Source organism: Schistocerca nitens, chromosome 4 (assembly GCF_023898315.1).
Source record: "Schistocerca nitens isolate TAMUIC-IGC-003100 chromosome 4, iqSchNite1.1, whole genome shotgun sequence".
Lineage (NCBI taxonomy): Eukaryota > Metazoa > Arthropoda > Insecta > Orthoptera > Acrididae > Schistocerca > Schistocerca nitens.
Window position 1 is genome coordinate 914,112,307 of NC_064617.1, and position 19,059 is coordinate 914,131,365.

Genomic DNA, 19,059 nt, shown 5'->3' on the forward strand with positions numbered 1-19,059 from the left:
CGGTGTTGTTTTCTGTCTACACAAATGATCTTTTGGATAGGGTGGAGAGCAATGTGCGGCTGTTTGCTGATGATGCTGTGGTGTACGGGAAGGTGTCGTCGTTGAGTGACTGTAGGACGATACAAGATGACTTGGACAGGATTTGTGATTGGTGTAAAGAATGGCAGCTAACTCTAAATATAGATAAATGTAAATTAATGCAGATGAATAGGAAGAAGAATCCCGTAATGTTTGAATACTCCATTAGTAGTGTAGCGCTTGACACAGTCACGTCGATTAAATATTTGGGTGTAACAATGCAGAGCGATATGAAGTAGGACAAGCATGTAATGGCAGTCGTGGGGAAGGCGGATAGTCGCCTTACGTTCATTGGTAGAATTTTGGGAAGATGTGGTTCATTTGTAAAGGAGACCGCTTATAAAACACTAATAGACCTATTCTTGAGTACTGCTCGAGCGTTTGGGATCCTTATCAGGTCGGATTGAGGGAGGTCATAGAAGCAATTCAGAGGCGAGCTGCTATATTTGTTACTGGTACGTTTGATCATTACGCGAGTGTTACGGAAATGCTTCAGGAACTCGGGTGGGAGTCTCTAGAGGAACTGAGGCGTTCTTTTTGTGAATCGCTACTGAGGAAATTTAGAGAACCAGCATTTGAGGCTGACTGCAGTACAGTTTTACTTCCGCCAACTTATATTTCGCGGAAAGACGACAAAGATAAGATAAGAGAGATTAGGGCTCGTACAGAGGCATATAGGCAGTCATTTTTCCCTCGTTCTGTTTGGGAGTGGAACAGGAAGAGAAGATGCTAGTTGTGGTACGAGGTACCCTCCGCCACGCACCGTATGGTGGATTGCGGAGTATGTATGTAGATGTAGATGTAGAATCACAAACGAGCAGTGGGCAAAGATTCCTGTTGACATGGTGACAGGTGGGAGAAAACGCGTGGGAGTTGGAAAGAGGAGAGGGACAGAGACAGACAGCTCGGCAGGCGTGGCCTCCGCTGCACGCGCTGGCGCCACTCCATGCAGCGCTTCCTCGCCCCCTGTCGTCGCCGGCTGTGTTGACGGCCTTGGGGACTCCACACTCGGGGATCGTGCCAGCTGCGCGGTATTAGGTAACCGACGCGGCTGATCTAGCCGCTCTGACCTTGGCCTAGACGTCTTGGACGACCTCCGGCGTCGTATATAAGGCCAAGGCACCGGCCAGTCTCCAGCAAGCCCCGCTTCGAGACTCATCGCTGCACTATGAAGGCTTTCGTGAGTATCTCTCGTCGGGGGCAGGGAGATGATTTTCCATTGTATCATTCATTCATACACTGCTGTTCAAGGCAATTTCCGATGTCCACGTTATTGTGAAATGATGCAGCCTCACAATATCTATATCGTTCGGATTGGTGTTGCAAGTACCACGTTTCCGATAAAAAAAAATCGATGTGCTACATTTCTAATAGAGGACGGCTGATCAAATCACCGGCCGAAACTTTCTGTCAGATTAAAACTGTGTGCCGGACCGAGACTCGAACTCCGGACTTTTGCCTTTCTCGGGCAAGTGCTCTACCAACTGAGCTACCCAAGCACGACTCAGGCCCCGTCCTCACAGCTTTACTTCCGCCAGTACCTCGTCTCATACCTTCCAAACTTTACAGAAGCTCTCCTGCGAACCTTGCAGAGCTAGCACTCCTGAAAGAAAGGATATTGTGGAGACATGGCTTAGCCACAGCCTAGGGGATGTTTCCAGAATGAGAGTTTTCACTCTGCAGCGGAGTGTGCGCTGATATGAAACTTTCTGGCAGATTAAAACTGTGTGCCGGACCGAGACTCGAACTCGGGACCCTTGCCTTTCGCGGGAAAGTGCTCTACCAACTGAGCTACCCAAGCAGGACTCAGGCGCCGTCCTCACAGCTTTACTTCCGCCAGTACCTCCTACCTACCGGCCATCCATCTAGATTTAGAATTTCCGTGATTGTCCTAAACCGCATAAGGGCCGGGGTGGTTCCATTGAGAAGGGTATGCCCGATTTCGCTTCCTTTCTTTCTCCAGTCTAAGCTTGTGCTCCGTCTCTAAGGACCTCGTCGTCGAAGAGACGGTTAGCCCTAAAAAGTCTTTCTTCCTTACCCCTACAAATCATCTACGAACGAAGATTCAGTCATCTTTCAGTACCTAATATTTCCATTCACTTCACTAATATGACTTCCAATCTGTTCCCTAACTCCTGCTCAGCCCATTTTTAGAGTTGCCTTTGAATGGGCACTCTTGACATTGCTGTCGTTTGAACTAGACTCATTTCACTGTGACTCGTCAGCACCTAATTATCGTAGTATTAAGAAAACAGTCTTAATCGCGTTGTAAACTTAACACAAACTGTATTTATACTTCAATTTTTAAGGCTAGAAGTCTACCATTGGTCATCGCCGGAGGCGTTGCTAACGCTTACGTGCTCATAGCTTGCTATATAAACCCAGACATAGGGTAAACTCTTTACAGTCTCCTGCCACACCTTGGCAGACGTGACGCCGCCAGTAGTCGACCAGCGGGTAAAACATTATATTTACGTAATCCATTCTTATAAGATGGTTGTAATTAGTTTTTTTCTAAGATATGTATTGTAATTTCACATGTTCACCCTCAACATGGCCCCTGCGATGGGCTGAAACCGGTCGGCACTAAATAAATAAATGAAAACGTGATTAAGACTGTTTTCTTAATACTAAGTTAATTTTATATCAATCGCTGTTATTCCACAATCATGTTGTCCAATCAGCTAACCAAATTATCTGTTTACGTCTACTGTACCCCATTTGTAAAGGTCCTTTCACACGAGCTACTTTCTGATCTCAGTTGACTAACTGTGCCAGTTGTACCTACTGTAACGTCCCTGGTGTGTTATTCCGGAATTCAGACTCGTTCGTCACGAGTGGTCACTTGTGCTTACACATCGGCGTCAGAACTGTGAGAGCTATGAGCGCTGTCTGCAGCTTAGCTGACTACAGCACGCCGGACGTAAAGCGTATGATGAACTGCTGTAACAAAAGGCTGAAATACAGTAACAGCATAATATACGAGCTAGCAATCACAGCAGAGTTTGTTAAAGACGGAAGCGAAATACATAGTGAGCATTCTTGTCAATGGTGATATGGAAACGTCACCACACTGCTGAGAACTGAAAGAATACGAAAATTGTCGTTCAAACATTTCAAAATATCAACATTTATTTTCTAGAGAAAACATACAAAAGTGTCTTTCCGCCAATGTGGTGACATGAACTGCCGCGAGTTTGTTGAATTGTAACGAAACTGCACTGAAGATAGCTACTTATAGCCAAAATCTAGATTTACAATAATAATAAATCCTAATAGAATTGCGACTGACTGCTGAGTGCCATTCCTTCCCTACTGTCTACACTCACTGTGCACAATGGTTCCTGATGGAATCAAAGTTGAATATAAATAAAATCACCTCGTGCAATATTTACAAGTAATTACATACCGGTAGTACCTTTTTAGTGCGCCCGGGTTCCCGGGTTCGATTCCCGGCGGGGTCAGGGATTTTCTCTGCCTCGTGATGACTGGGTGTTGTGTGATGTCCTTAGGTTAGTTAGGTTTAAGTAGTTCTAAGTTATAGGGGACTGATGACCATAGATGTTAAGTCCCATAGTGCTCAGAGCCATTTGAATCATTTTTTTTTAGTGCCAAGTAACATAAAAATATGTTGTTTTCTTCGTTCAGAACAGCTGTCGCTATCACTGTTGAAAAAAAAATTCTATTTATGTTCTTGCGTAAATAAATGTAGGATTTTTATTTTCAAGGTATTGTAAAAAATGAAATATTTTTTTGCATTTAAATATTTGGTCCTTCTTGTGAGAGCATACATAGGACAAAAATGAAATCCTAATGCAGTCTTAAGCAGTGTGTCAGAAAAACGGAGCGTACAATAAGACGAAGATTAGTAAGACAGAAAAGCACGAAGTCCTCTACCACAACGTTTGTGAACATGACTGTCAAGAGTCGGTTAACTTGCGATGTTAATATATGATGGAACCGTTCCCTGTTTAGAACGTTCGCTGTCTTCATCACACACAGAACTTTACAGCTCTGCACTGGGCGCAATCAATTAGTCAGTGACATCATCGACTCACTCGTGGCTTTGTCGGCGGCTGATTTACTCGCTAGCGCACGATGCTCACTCACCACAAGTAGTCGATTTAGTCAACACAGTCGCTCATGTAAAACAGGCTTGAGATATCAGCATTTTGACGTAAGACGCGTCTAATATCACCAAATGCAGCTCCTTCGGTGAATTACTTATTTGTGTGTAATGTTATGTATAGCAAACACATCGTCGGTATTCAGAACACAGGAGCGCTTGCGACATCTCCACCAGATTCGAAGTCCCTATGTACTATAACTGTGAGGGCACGGTGATGATTTCGTACAAGGAACTGATCAGGTCGTTCAGAAACAAATGCCGATTCAACTAAAAATAAATGTATTATAAACCTCGAACGAAATTTCAGTTCCCCTGAGGCAACAGTTTCAAATGGATGACAGAAGTGCTGCGTACAGTACATAGCATGTAACAGAACGATACAGACAAGTCTCGGAGGTTTTATGCACCAACACCTGCCTTTCGGCAGCAAGTGTGACTGTGTATGAGGTGTGTTCAAAAAGTAACACGAGTGTTGTACTTTCTTGTATTGTGTGTTACACATATAGGATGTTTACTTGTAGAAACGTTAAATATTGTTTTTTGTGAGTCCGCTATGAGTAAAACAAGGATGTACCAGCGGCCGAAGCATCTCAATGATGGCTATGAAGACGTGGATGATGACAAGTGCCATGGATTCTCTAGCACATCGTCAAAGACGAAATCGTGGAAGAAGTGAAAGAAATGATTATGAACGATCACCGAATCACAATCAGAGAAGTCGTTGATGATGTCGGCATATCAGCTGGCTCATGCCATGAAATGTTTTCGGATACTGTGGGTATGAAAAGCATAACAGCGAAATTTGTTCCAAAATTGCTAAATTTCGAACAAAAGCAACGGCGAATACATGTTGCTCGTGAGTCGCTAGGTTAAATCAGCGACGACGCAGAACTAATGAACGTATCATAAAAGAAGGTAAAACATGGGTCTGTCGATAATTTCCTTCCATCCACACTGGGGAGTCCGGGAAGGTGGGCAGGTCTTCGGAACGTGCTAGATGCAGTATATCATTCCTGCTCTTCAGTCAAATGCAGTACATGTAGATGTAGATTTCAAGTAGATTATGTGAAGCTAATAAGATTAAAAGAAATAAAAATGCTTGTTTTTATTATCTAATAGAGCACATAGTTGGCGATATCGAGCTGGTGTTACAATGACGATGGTGATAATGATGATACTTGTGAGAAGACCAGGTAAGTCAGCTCTAGGTGTGTGGGTAGGAAGGAAGGATAGAGGAATGAGGGAGAATGGGAGAATATAGACAAACAGACTGCTATGGCTGAGAGTGGTGTAATGATGTAGCGCTGGGAAGTGGAATGTGTAACTTGGGGCTGTAAGAGGATGAAGCGAGAGTGGGTACGGAGGCTTGTTGAGGTATTGGAGTCGGTTCTACGTGATGAGTATAAGACTAGGGTTATATCTGGTAGATGTCGAGAGGGAGGCGTGGATAGGATATGGAGGATGTGGGGGGTGAACGGTGATATATGTTGGCGTAGCCGCGGCAGTAACCAAGTATTGCATTAGAGAGTCAGTAGGATTTCGATCTTAGAGATTACGGGATGTATGGGTTTTACGAAGATGTTTGAAAAATCTGAGGAAGCAGTCTGAAAGAATTTTCCAACCGGTAGAGGAAGCGTGCAGGAGCGATAAGATGGATTCGGAAGATGAGGCGGTGTGCACGGTATTCTCGAACTAGTAAGGAATAATAAAGATTTCGTGATGAGTAGATCAAGGCAACTTTGTCAGTTCTATGTGTGGCTGCGGGACGTAGATACTCAGACACATAAGCTTCTTGCGGAGTCGCCATGGTTTAAACGTGAGTGGCGTCTAAATTCGAGTGGAAAATCATTACTCGAACCAACTTCTGTCTCACTTCGTTCTCAACCACCACTTCCATGTCACCTGCTTCGGCTGCAGTCTGGTTTTTGTACTAGTTGTGTATACTCTTGAGCTCTCTCTATTTTATCTCTGCTACCTATATAATTTCAAAGAGCGTAATTCGATCAACGTTGCCAAATGCTTTCTCTAAATCTACAGATTCTATAAACACAATTTGCCTTTCTTCAAACTCTCGTTCTAAACACGTCGTACGGTCAGTATTGCCTCACGTGTTCATTCATTTCTCCTCGGTTCAAACTGATCTTCCGTCGCGTCGGCTTTTGCCAATTTTTCCATTATTCTGTAAATATTCAAGTCAGTATATTGCAAGCGTGACTTTTAAACTGATTCTTCGGTAATGTTCTCATCTGTTTGCTCTTTGCTCTTACCGTCGTTTTCATGGGAATTCTTGACGTCTACGAATATTTCGTCTGTCTCATACATCTAGCATACGAGCTGGAATAGTTTTATCACGGCTAGCTCCCCAACGACTTTGAATGATTTTGAGGGTATGTTATCTATTCCAGGATCCTTGTTTCGATTTTCAGTGCCATCTATAGCAACTTTTTTTATTTGGATCATCACCCTTCTGATTGGTTGATGCGAACCTTCCCGAATTCCTCTCCTGCGCTAACCTCTTCGTCTGAGTGCTCACCTTACTTCCCCATTTATTTGCTGGATGTGTTTCAGTCTCTGTCTTTCCCTAAAGTTTTTAAGCTCTACTGTTCAATCTAGTACCAAGGAGGTTATTTCCTTGTGTCTTAACAGATGTCCTATCATCTCCACCTTTTTCTTGTCAGTGTTTTTCATACATTCCTTTCCTCGTCGGTTCTGCTGAGAGCCTTCCCATTTCTTGTCTTATCAGTCCACCAAATTCTCCACATTCTTTTTTAGTGCCGCATCTCACACTCTTCGATTCTCTCCTGTTCCGGTTTTCCCACAGCCCATGTTTCATTATCAAACAATGCTGTGCTCCATACATACGTTCTCATAAATTCCTCCCTCAATTAAGGGATACCAATAGGCTTCTTATCCAAGAGTACCCTCTTTTTCAGTGCTAGTCTGCTTTTCATGTCGTCCTCGCTCCGTGCGTCATGGGTTATTTTACTGCCTAGGTACCAGAATTAACTTCGTCTACTTAGTGACCCCAATTTTGATGCTAAGTTTCTCGCTGTCTATAAGCATTAAACTGTTCATCCCATTCAACACATCTTGTAATTCTTCTTCACCTTCTCTGAGGATATCAATTTCATCAGGATATCTCCTCATTGACAGCCTTTCGCCTTGAATTTTAATTCCACTCTTGAAACACTCTTTTTTCCATTATCGCTTACTCTATGTGCAGATTGAATAGTAGGGGTGAAACACTACACTCCTGCTTTACATCTTTTTAAATCCAAGCACCTCTTTCTTCGTCTTCCAGTCTCATTGTTCCCTTTTGGGTTTTGTACATATTGTATTTATTCGTCTTTTCCTCAGAATTTCGAACATCTTTCACCATTCCACATAGCCGAACGCTTGTTCTAAGAAACAGTATGAGTAGATTATACACCAGGCTTTTACTGACAGAGATAATTCTGCAAACTTCTCTTATGATGAAATGGTGGTGTAGTTATTTCCCGCCCCCACCCGTGTATCAGATGTCAGACGAGCGTTCTACGTGATTTTCGTAAATGCCTTTGTATTATAGAGTGATATTTGTGTTGATGTTACTGAATCGAGAACAGGAAGTATTGGTAAGTAGCGTGCAGTACTGTTACCTGAACCTTGCCTTTCGCGATCAATGTTTTTGCTACTGAACTATCCAGAAACGCGTTACGATTCGCCCTCACAGCTTCACCTATGTCAATAGCTCTTTCCTACTTTCTCAACTTCGCAGAAGCTCTGCTGAATATCTTTCGGGGATAGTGGCCACCAGTGAGTCATATGATACCCCTCAATCCCCTCTGCAGCGCTCGCTGTTTTGGATCCCTGACCGCAGTCTGCAGAGGTAAGTTCGGCTAGCCCGCAACACAGTAGGCCGCAGTATCGGTTGACAACCAGCTCCGCGTAAGTTTAAGAGATGCAATACTCCACATGAGCTTAAAAGACGCCACTGTGTTGCCAATGAATTGTTAACAGTTGCTGTGATCCTCTAGAGCAATAATTCTCCTGTGGCTTGCATAACATTGAAACATAAACAAAGAGGGAATTCAAGGAACATTTTCATTGACGGGTGTAAAGCAACTGAGATAATACTATTGATAGCACAAACAATTTGAAATTTCGTTACTATTATTATTTTGCAATGTTTTCAACAACGCGGTTGAGAATGAACCGACTCCTTCACAGTCAACGTTCAAATATGTTATGGTGTTTAACGAAACGCCCACTAATTATAAAATGCTTGTCACTGCAACGGCTGGCGACTAACGCACCATCAATAATCATAATTTGCATGTACGAAGCTCGCTCAGTGTGACGAAATGGAGGGGCAATATTACAAAGGATGTCTCCTCTCGTCAGACAGATATCACGAGATTCAGTTAAAACATAACCATTCGTCATTAATGCAGCATAGCCTGCATGGATGCGTAAAATGTCAACGCTTTATTACTTGACCTACTCCTCCGTTTCATTATTCAGCAGCGTGTGCAGGTCAACGCTTGCCTGTGTGCTAAATTTCATGTAAATTTATTTCAATCCCACCCGCTCCTAGCGTCCATCAAAACATCGTTCCTCTATCGCTTCGGATAGCATAAGCAGACTGATCTTGTCTCGACAAATGATGTAGGCCCTACCATTTCCATTGCTTATGTGTCTAAATCGTTTAAAATCCCAAGGCGTACCGTGAAAACTTACTCCCTCTCGGTTTCGTGCCTTGAGAGAGTTGAGTAATATTAAGGACGTTCATCGTACGTGAAGGAGCTACGTAAGACTTGCTGTCAGTTGGCAGATGTAGTCCTAGGGTCGTCGGCATTTTAATTGTGTGATGACCTTGACGAATGAAGTTATACTGCTGATACTTGTGCCACTACATTCCGTATTCAATATTCTTGATCATTACACAATATTTTAACTTGCATTGACCATCCGTACTGCATAGTGCATGTAGCTGTTTTAAAAGTTGATTTAAGATTATCATTTAGATTTTTAGTATTTTAGAATTACTTTCTTTCCTATCTTTCACTATTATCATCTGATTATGACTTTCTTAGAAATCTTAAGTCGATTATGATTAATTCATGTCACCCAAAGTTAGAGAAATACAACAAAAGTATTTTATTTTCGTACTGTTTTTGTAATAAATATTTACATTGCAACTAACATTTGGTACCTGTATACAGTCGTTTTTATTGATGATGAACAGACTATTGCCTTCTTCTGATTAAATCACTAAAGCGTTGTTACTCGTTAATTTTTCATTAATATGGCGTAGTGTTTTATTATCAAGATATGTGTTGTACCTTTTCCTGATTTTGAGTTCTCTGTTTCGTTCGCTAATATATAGTAATTTCATTATGCTGTTTTATAGGTAAATTTGCTTAGTATAGTGCTACTACAACAGACGCTGTTGACGTATGCTATCTAACCTTGATCCCACAATAAGTACCAAAAACAACTAATAGCATCTGTGAAAGTAACATTTAGTACTAAACGAAGCAATTTTGCTGGAACCGGCGGCCATCCTAACAAAACATTAGTGTTATAGCGATGTTTTCTTGACAATATACTTTTATGTATCTTTCTCCTTCGTCCACGTAGCGCTATACGTTACACTGCATGAGACCTGCATTCCGATTGCTTTAAGTAACCTCTCTGGCTATTGTAAAAATCGAAAATAGTATTTCGTATTTGGTAAGTTTTGCTCTATCTTTTTTCTGTGAAGGGTTTCTGTCAGCACGTCTGTAACACAAGGTGTTCAGGAATGACTGAATGAAATGTTGGGTTCGTTGAGACGTCAAATAGCAAATTTCCTGCCGTTTGTTGTGTTTTAACATTTATTGCGATATCCTGTTTATAGCCTAAAATGAGAACCCGTAGGCTAAGAAACTGTGAAGTAGTAACAGGGATTAAGAAAAAAGGTTTTGTCTTTCTAAGGAGTCTAACAGAAAATAAGTCTATCGAGAAATTTTCAGAAGTGCCACTGCAGTATTCCCACACGTCACTACATGACAGGTTGGTGGATAGAAAGCTTCCACACCTTCCTTTGTTTTGGTATTTACTATTCGTAATACAAGTGATCAATTAATCATCTGTGGTAAGTCTAGGAACCTAATGGTCAGCCACGCTTCGACTGGAGGTAAAGCTGTTCACTCTGCTCCCGTCAGTCAACAGTTTAGAAAAATACGTCTCAGATAGTGGATAACTCTTCCAGTATGGTCCTTCGTGTTTCATATTGCTATGGCACCGTAAAGCTACGCAGAAATTCATTATATTGTTGTGGATCGAAAGTTACGGAAGACCAGCAATCAACGATTATGTACAAGATTCTGCAGCTTTTTCTGGAGAAGAACAAGCTGGAAGAATTCGAAATGTGATGTTTTCGAAGATTTTTAAAAATGAAGTGGACAGATAAAATGGTAAATGAATAAATGCTAGAAAGAATAGATTATGAAAAGAGTCTATGGAAATTTTTTCTTGAAGAAAGGACAGGTTAGTGGTACATCTCCTACAGCAACTAAAATTCGTTAAGTCGGTTCTGAAGGAGCAGTTGAGCGGAAGAAGTAGTAGGGGTAAAGAAAGACTCTGTCCAAAGTAAGTTTCACTGCCTGTAAAAATTTGATTGCAGACTACAGGTGAGAGTTATTTCATCTGTTAGTCATTCACGAATATTACAGTTGCACAGCTAAGTCGATGACCTCAACTGCATTCATTACTGAGTTCGCAGCATTACCTGTGTATACTTCTTCCAGTTCTATTAGTGCATCTCTTCCTTCAGCCCCTCTCTGTTCGTCTCCTCCACTCTCCTCTCTCACCACTGCCTTCACGCCCTATCTCTGTCGACCTCCTCCACCCCCTCTCTCTTCATACCTCCTCCTGCCACTCTCTCTGCCCATCTGCTACTCCCCACTTTCTCTGTCCATCTGCTCTTGCCCCCTCTGTCCATTTGCACCTCTGTGCTTCTACACATCCCCCCTGTAAGTCAAACCTCCTGCTACTCCCACTACCTCCTCCCCCACTCTCTGTTCCCTCCTGGCCCCTCTCTCTGTCCACCTTCCCCCTCACAGTCCATCTCCTCCTCTCCCCCCCCCCACTCTCTCTCTCTCTCTTTCTGTTGATCTCCTCCTCTCACTTTCTCCAGCAATCCCTTCTGTCTGTCTGCTCCACATATCTGTGTCCATCTTATCCTTCTCCATCTTTGTCTGTCCCTCTGTTTCTCCCCCCCCTCCCCCCTCCACCATTCTTTCTCCACATTATCACGATCTCTGCAGTAGGTGGTTGCTGCTTCTTACTCCCCACAGTATTTTTTGCCAGATAGTGAGTAACATGTGTACCAAGTTTGGTTGAAATCTATCAATCGATTATGATCTTTGCAGTTTGCCTAAATTTACGGACGTGCCTTTGTAATTTTTCCTGAAATCTTTTTCAGAATCATAATGAATAAAGCAAAAAAATTACGCATATCCATCGTTGGAATCGTGAGTTGTGGTCTTGAGTTCATACAAAATTCCTATAGCAAAAGCGCTTTCTAATTTTTGTGAATTTTCCAAGCGATTTTTCTTTCCTTAAAAGGCGTATATGAATTATTGCAAACATTTTTTAGTAATTAAGATATTATTATCTTTCTCAATTGATGTGTTTATCAATGAAAAGCATTTACTTTTTATTTATATAGATGGACTTACCACTTTAATTTTCAATGTACATAATCATACTCAGTTGCACTAGTAACAGTTGGCGAACCTCAGGTACACAGTATACACCTTTTCGATAGCAGATATGGAAAATCGACAGTTTAAAAGAAAATGTAATTCTAAATGCATTCCGACATCTGCATCTACATCTAAATACATACTCCGCAATCCCCCATACGGTGCGTGGCGGAGGGTACCTCGTTTCCGACTTCTTCTCTCCCTGTTCCACTCCCAAACAGAACGAGGGAAAAATGACTGCATATATGCCTATGCCTCTGTACGAGCCCTGATCTCTCTTATCTTATCTTTGTGGTCTTTCCGCGAAATGTAAGTTGGCAGCAGTGAAATTGTACAGCAGTCAGCCTCAAATGCTGGTTCTTTAAATTTCCTCAGTAGCGATTCACGAAAAGAACGCCTCATTTCCTCTAGAGATTCCCACCCGAGTTCCTGAAGCATTTCCGTAACACTCGCGTGATGATCAAACCTATCAGTAACAAATCTAAAAGCCCACCTCTGAACTGCTTCTATGTCCTCCCTCAATCCGACCTGATAGGGATCCCAAACGCTCGAGCAGTACTCAAGAATAGGTCTATTAGTGTTTTATAAGCGGTCTCCTTTACAGATGAACCATATCTTCCCAAAATTCTACCAACGAACCGAAGACGACTATCCGCCTTCCCCACAACTGCCGTTACATGCTTGTCCCACTTCATATAACCGAGCGGGGTGGCGCAGTGGTTAGACACTGGACTCGCATTCGGGAGGACGACGGTTCAATCCCGCGTCCGGCCATCCTGATTTAGGTTTTCCGTTACTTCCCTAAATCACTCCAGGCAAATGCCGGGATGGTTCCTCTGAAAGGGCACGGCCGCCTTCCTTCCCAATCCTTCCCTAATCCGATGAGACCGATGACCACGCTGTCTGGTCTCCTTCCCCAAACCAACCAACCAACCAACCACTTCATATCGCTCTGCAGTGTTACGCCCAAATATTTAATCGACGTGACTGTCTCACACTTTCGAGGCGCGTTACTGCCGTTACATTTTAACGCAACTGTGTAGATTCCAAGTTTCCTTACCCAGTTGCTGGGCGACTCGCCTATTTCCCAATAGCGAGAGCTCAACTCATGCGATGGTGAGGGAAGGAACAGCCGGAAAGGTCTTCCCGCACCGCGTGCAAAGCAAGTGACGGAGAACGAATACCGCTCACACGGTTGCGCCGTGCAGATGCTGTGCTTGCTCTAGCTGTTAATAAATACGTAATTCTGCTATGTGTACCCCTCATACAGAGATACCTTGTCATTGTGGCCCGTGCCGTTGACTCAGACCATTTTTCTTTTGTCGGCAGGTGTTTGCGCTGCTGCTGTTGGCCGCCGTGGCGACCGCGCTGGCCGGCCCGCTGCCGCTGCCTGTGCCTGTGGCCTTCCCAGCTGAGGCCCGCGAGACGCTGCGCCCCAGCGAGCAGGTCTACTACTACGGCTACCCCTACTACGTGGTGGGCTAGGCGCCCGCTGCACCTCGTCTCACGGCTTCGACGACGATCGGCTTCGCTTGCACCTCTCCCTCCCCAACTGGTCAATAAACTCTCTCTCTTAGCAATTGGTGTTCACAGTTATTGCACCACCTAAAACCAACCCGATCAGAATGTACTGTGTAGCGGAGAGTATTTGTCATGGCTCTAAAATGGTTCAAATGGCTCTAAGCAATATGGGACTTAACATCTGAGGTCATCAGTCCCCTAGTCGTAGAACTACTTAAACCTAACTAACCTAAGGACATCACACACATTCATGGCTGAGGCACGATTCAAATCTGCGAACGTAGCAGCAGCGCGGTTCCGGACTGAAGCGCCTAAGACCGCTCGGCCACACCGGTCGGCTATGTTACGGCTTCTAAAAATGGTTCAAATGTCTCTGAGCACTATGGGACTTAACTCCGGACGTCTTCAGTCAGCCGGCCGAAGTGGCCGTGCGGTTAAAGGCGCTGCAGTCTGGAACCGCAAGACCGCTACGGTCGCAGGTTCGAATCCTGCCTCGGGCATGGATGTTTGTGATGTCCTTAGGTTAGTTAGGTTTAACTAGTTCTAAGTTCTAGGGGACTTATAACCTCAGCAGTTGAGTCCCATAGTGCTCAGAGCCATTTTTTTCTTCAGTCACCTAGAACTTAGAATTACTTAAACCTAAGTAACATAAGGACATCATACACATCCATGCCCGAGGCAGGATTCGAACCAGCGACCGTAGCGCTCGCGCGGTTCCAGACTTATATATATATATATATATATATATATATATATATATATATATATATATATATATATATATATATACAGGGTGGTCCACTGATCGTGACTGGACCAAATATCTCACGAAATAAGCCTCAAACGAAAAAACAACAAAGAACGAAACTTCTCTAGTGTGAATGGGGAAACCAGATGGAGCTATGGTTGGCCCACTAGATGGCGTTGCCACAGGAAAAACGGATATCAACTGCGTTTTTTTAAATAGCAATTCCCTTTTTTTATTACATATTCGTGTAGTACGTAAAGAAATATGAATGTTTTAGTTGGACCACTTTTTCGTTTTGTGAAAAATGGCGCTGTAATAGTCACAAACATATGGCTCACGATTTTAAACGAACAGTTGGTAACAGGTAGGTTTTTTAAATTAAAATACAGAACGTAGGTACGGTTGTTCCAATGTGATACATGTAGCTTTGTGAACTTATCATTTCTGAGAACGCATGCTGTTACAGCGTGGTTGCCTGTAAATACCGCATTAATACAATAAATGCTCAAAATGATGTCTGTCAACCTCAACATTCCTCTCAACAGCGAGTAGTTCGCCTTCCGTAATGTTCGCACATGCATTGAAACGCGCTGACGCATGTTGTCAGACGTTGTCGGTGGTTCACGATAGGAAACATCCTTCAACTTTCCCCACAGAAAGAAATCCGGGGACGTTAGATCCGGTGAACGTGGGGGCCATGGTATGGTGCTTCGACGACGAATCCACCTGTCATGAAATATGCTATTCAATACCGCTTCAACCGCACGCGAGCTATGTGCCGGACATCCATCATGTTGGAAGTACATCGCCATTCTTTCATGCAGTGAAACATTTTGTAGTAAAATCGGTAGAACATAACGTAGGAAATCAGCATACATTGCACCATTTAGATTGCCATCGATAAAATGGGGGCCAATTATCCTTCCTCCCATAATGCCGCATCATACATTAACCCGCCAAGGTCGCTTATGTTCCACTTGTGGTAGCCATCGTGGATTTTCCGTTGCCCAATAGTGCATATTAAGCCGGTTTACGTTACCGCTGTTGCTGAATGACGCTTCGTCGCTAAATAGAACGCGTGCAAAAAATTTGTCATCGTTCCGTAATTTTTCTTGTGCCCAGTGGCAGAACTGTAGACGACGTTCAAAGTCGTCCCCATGCAACTGCTGGTGCATAGAAATATGGTACGGGTGTAATCGATGTTGATGTAGCATTCTCAAAACCGAAGTTTTTAAGATTCGCGATTCTCGCGCCATTTTTCTGCTACTGATGTGCGGATTAGCCGCGACAGCAGCTAAAACACCTACTTGGGCATCATGATTTGTTGCAGGTTGTGGTTGACGTTTCACATGTCGCTGAACACTTCCTGTTTCCTTAAATAACGTAACTATCCGGCGAATGGTCCGGACACTTGGATGATGTCGTCCAGGATATCGAGCAGCATACATAGCACACGCCCGTTGGGCATTTTGATCACAATAGCCATACATCAACACGATATCGACCTTTTCCGCAATTGGTAAACGGTCCATTTTAACAAGGGTAATGTATCACGAAGCAAATACCGTCCGCACTGGCGGAATGTTACGTGATACCACGTACTTATACGTTTGTGACTATTACAGCGCCATCTATTGAAAAGCGGACAAAGTGGTCCAACTAAAACATTCATATTTCATTACGTAGTGCACGAATATGTAATAAAAAATGGGGGTTCCTATTTAAAACAACGCCGTTGATATCCGTTTCATCTATGGCAGCGCCATCTAGCGGGCCAACCATATCGCCATCTGGTTTCCCCCTTCAAATTAGAGAAGTTTCGTTCTTTGTAGTTTTTTCATTTGGCGCTCATTTCGTGAGATATTTGGCCCGGTACACTGAGATGACAAATGTCATGGGACAGCGATATGCAAACATGCAAATGGCGGTAGGATCGCGTACACAAGGTATTAAACAGCAATGGATTGGGGAGGTGATTCATGTGAAAAGGTTTCCGACTTGATTATGGCCGCCAGACGGCATTTAACGGAGGGAATTCACTATTCTGAGATCCACGGTGTCAAGATCGTGCCGAGAATATCAGGGTTCAGGCATTGCCTCTCACGGCGGAAAAGATACTGGTCGATGCCTTTCACTCAAAGACCGAGAACAGCGTGGAGTTCTCAGCGCAAACAAGCAAGCCACACTGCGTCAAATAACTGCAAGAATCAGTGTGGGACGTACGACGAACGCATCCCGTTAGGACAGTGCAGCGAAATTTTGCGTTAGTGGCCTACAGCAGCAGTCGACCGACGCGAGTGCATTTGCTAACGCCACAACACCTCGTGCAGCGCCTCTCCTGGGCTCTTGACCACATCTTTATGGGTCCTATACGATTGGAAAACCGTGGCCTGGTCACATGAGTCCCAATTTCAGTTTGTAAGAGCTGATGTTAAGGTTCGCAAATCCCCCGAAGCCATGAACCCAAATTACCAACAAAGCGCTGTGCAAGCTGGTAGTGGCTCCACAGTCGTATGGGCCGCGTTTACATGGACTGCACTGGAATGGAATGTTCGCTCACTTGGAGACCATTTTCTCACATTCATGGACTTCACGTTCCGAAACAAAAATGGTTCAAATGGCCCTGAGCACTATGGGACTTCTGAGGTCATCAGCCCCCAAGTCGTAGAACTACTTAAACCTAACTAACCTAAGAACAACATCCATGGCTGAGGCACGATTCGAACCTGCGACCGTAGCGGTCGCACGGTTCCAGACTGTAGCGCCTAGAACCGCTCGACCACCCCGGCCGGCGTTCCCAAATAACAATGGAATTTTTACGGATGACAATGGGCCATCTCACCGGGCCACAACTGTTCGGGATTGTTTTGAGGAAATGACAACTCGAGCGAATTATGTGGCCACCCGTCAAACATTTAAGGCCATAATCGAGAGTCCAGTTCGCACACAAAATCCTACACGGGCAACTCTTTCGCAGCTATGAACAGCCGTAGATGCAGTACAGCTCAGTATTTCTGCAGGGGACTTCAACGACTTGAGTCCATGTAACGTCGAGCTGCTGCATTACATATGGCAAAAAGATGTCCGACACGACATCAAGAGGTATCTCATTACTATTGTCACCTCGGTGCATGTGTATGCCATTTGAGTAGTCGGACTTACTTCGACAGCCGTATGGACGCCTCAAGAGGAGGTGGCAAAACTCCAAACTTGTTAACATAATACACTCCTGGAAATGGAAAAAAGAACACATTGACACCGGTGTGTCAGACCCACCATACTTGCTCCGGACACTGCGAGAGGGCTGTACAAGCAATGATCACACGCACGGCACAGCGGACACACCAGGAACCGCGGTGTTGGCCGTCGAATGGCGCTAGCTGCGCAGCATTTGTGCACCGCCGCCGTCAGTGTCAGCCAGTTTGCCGTGGCATACGGAGCTCCATCGCAGTCTTTAACACTGGTAGCATGCCACGACAGCGTGGACGTGACCCGTATGTGCAGTTGACGGACTTTGAGCGAGGGCGTATAGTGGGCATGCGGGAGGCCGGGTGGACGTACCGCCGAATTGCTCAACACGTGGGGCGTGAGGTCTCCACAGTACATCGATGTTGTCGCCAGTGGTCGGCGGAAGGTGCACGTGCCCGTCGACCTGGGACCGGACCGCAGCGACGCACGGATGCACGCCAAGACCGTAGGATCCTACGCAGTGCCGTAGGGGACCGCACCGCCACTTCCCAGCAAATTAGGGACACTGTTGCTCCTGGGGTATCGGCGAGGACCATTCGCAACCGTCTCCATGAAGCTGGGCTGCGGTCCCGCACACCGTTAGGCCGTCTTCCGCTCACGCCCCAACATCGTGCAGCCCGCCTCCAGTGGTGCCGCGACAGGCGTGAATGGAGGGACGAATGGAGACGTGTCGTCTTCAGCGATGAGAGTCGCTTCTGCCTTGGTGCCAATGATGGTCGTATGCGTGTTTGGCGCCGTGCAGGTGAGCGCCACAATCAGGACTGCATACGACCGAGGCACACAGGGCCAACACCCGGCATCATGGTGTGGGGAGCGATCTCCTACACTGGCCGTACACCACTGGTGATCGTCGAGGGGACACTGAATAGTGCACGGTACGTCCAAACCGTCATCGAACCCATCGTTCTACCATTCCTAGACCGGCAAGGGAACTTGCTGTTCCAACAGGACAATGCACGTCCGCATGTATCCCGTGCCACCCAACGTGCTCTAGGAGGTGTAAGTCAACTACCCTGGCCAGCAAGATCTCCGGATCTGTCCCCCATTGAGCATGTTTGGGACTGGATGAAGCGTCGTCTCACGCGGTCTGCACGTCCAGCACGAACGCTGGTCCAACTGAGGCGCCAGGTGGAAATGGCATGGCAAGCCGTTCCACAGGACTACATCCAGCATCTCTACGATCGTCTCCATGGGAGAATAGCAGCCTGCATTGCTGCGAAAGGTGGATATACACTGTACTAGTGCCGACATTGTGCATGCTCTGTTGCCTGTGTCTATGTGCCTGTGGTTCTGTCAGTGTGATCATGTGATGTATCTGACCCCAGGAATGTATCAATAAAGTTTCCCCTTCCTGGGACAATGAATTCACGGTGTTCTTATTTCAATTTCCAGGAGTGTATAAATACGAATATTACAAATGACAGATCAGTGACATATTCTAAAAGATACGTTATTAGTGAATACAGCAGAACGTTAAGTGGTAAATGTGGGAAGCTGAATTACACAACAATATCAATAGACTTTCAGAAAAGAATTTGCGGTTCAAGTTAAATTATGATGTACTATAATGTTGTGGTTGGATATAATACAAAACAGAATCA

At 44.6% G+C, this 19,059-nt stretch overlaps 1 long non-coding RNA gene across 1 annotated transcript; it reads left to right on the plus strand.

Moving 5' to 3' along the window:
* Window positions 1-1,217: 1,217 nt before the first annotated feature.
* On the plus strand, window positions 1,218-13,520 carry LOC126253509 (uncharacterized). The gene is made up of 2 exons (XR_007545987.1): window positions 1,218-1,258; window positions 13,270-13,520. It is a non-coding gene; the product is annotated as an uncharacterized LOC126253509 (long non-coding RNA).
* Window positions 13,521-19,059: the final 5,539 nt, after the last annotated feature.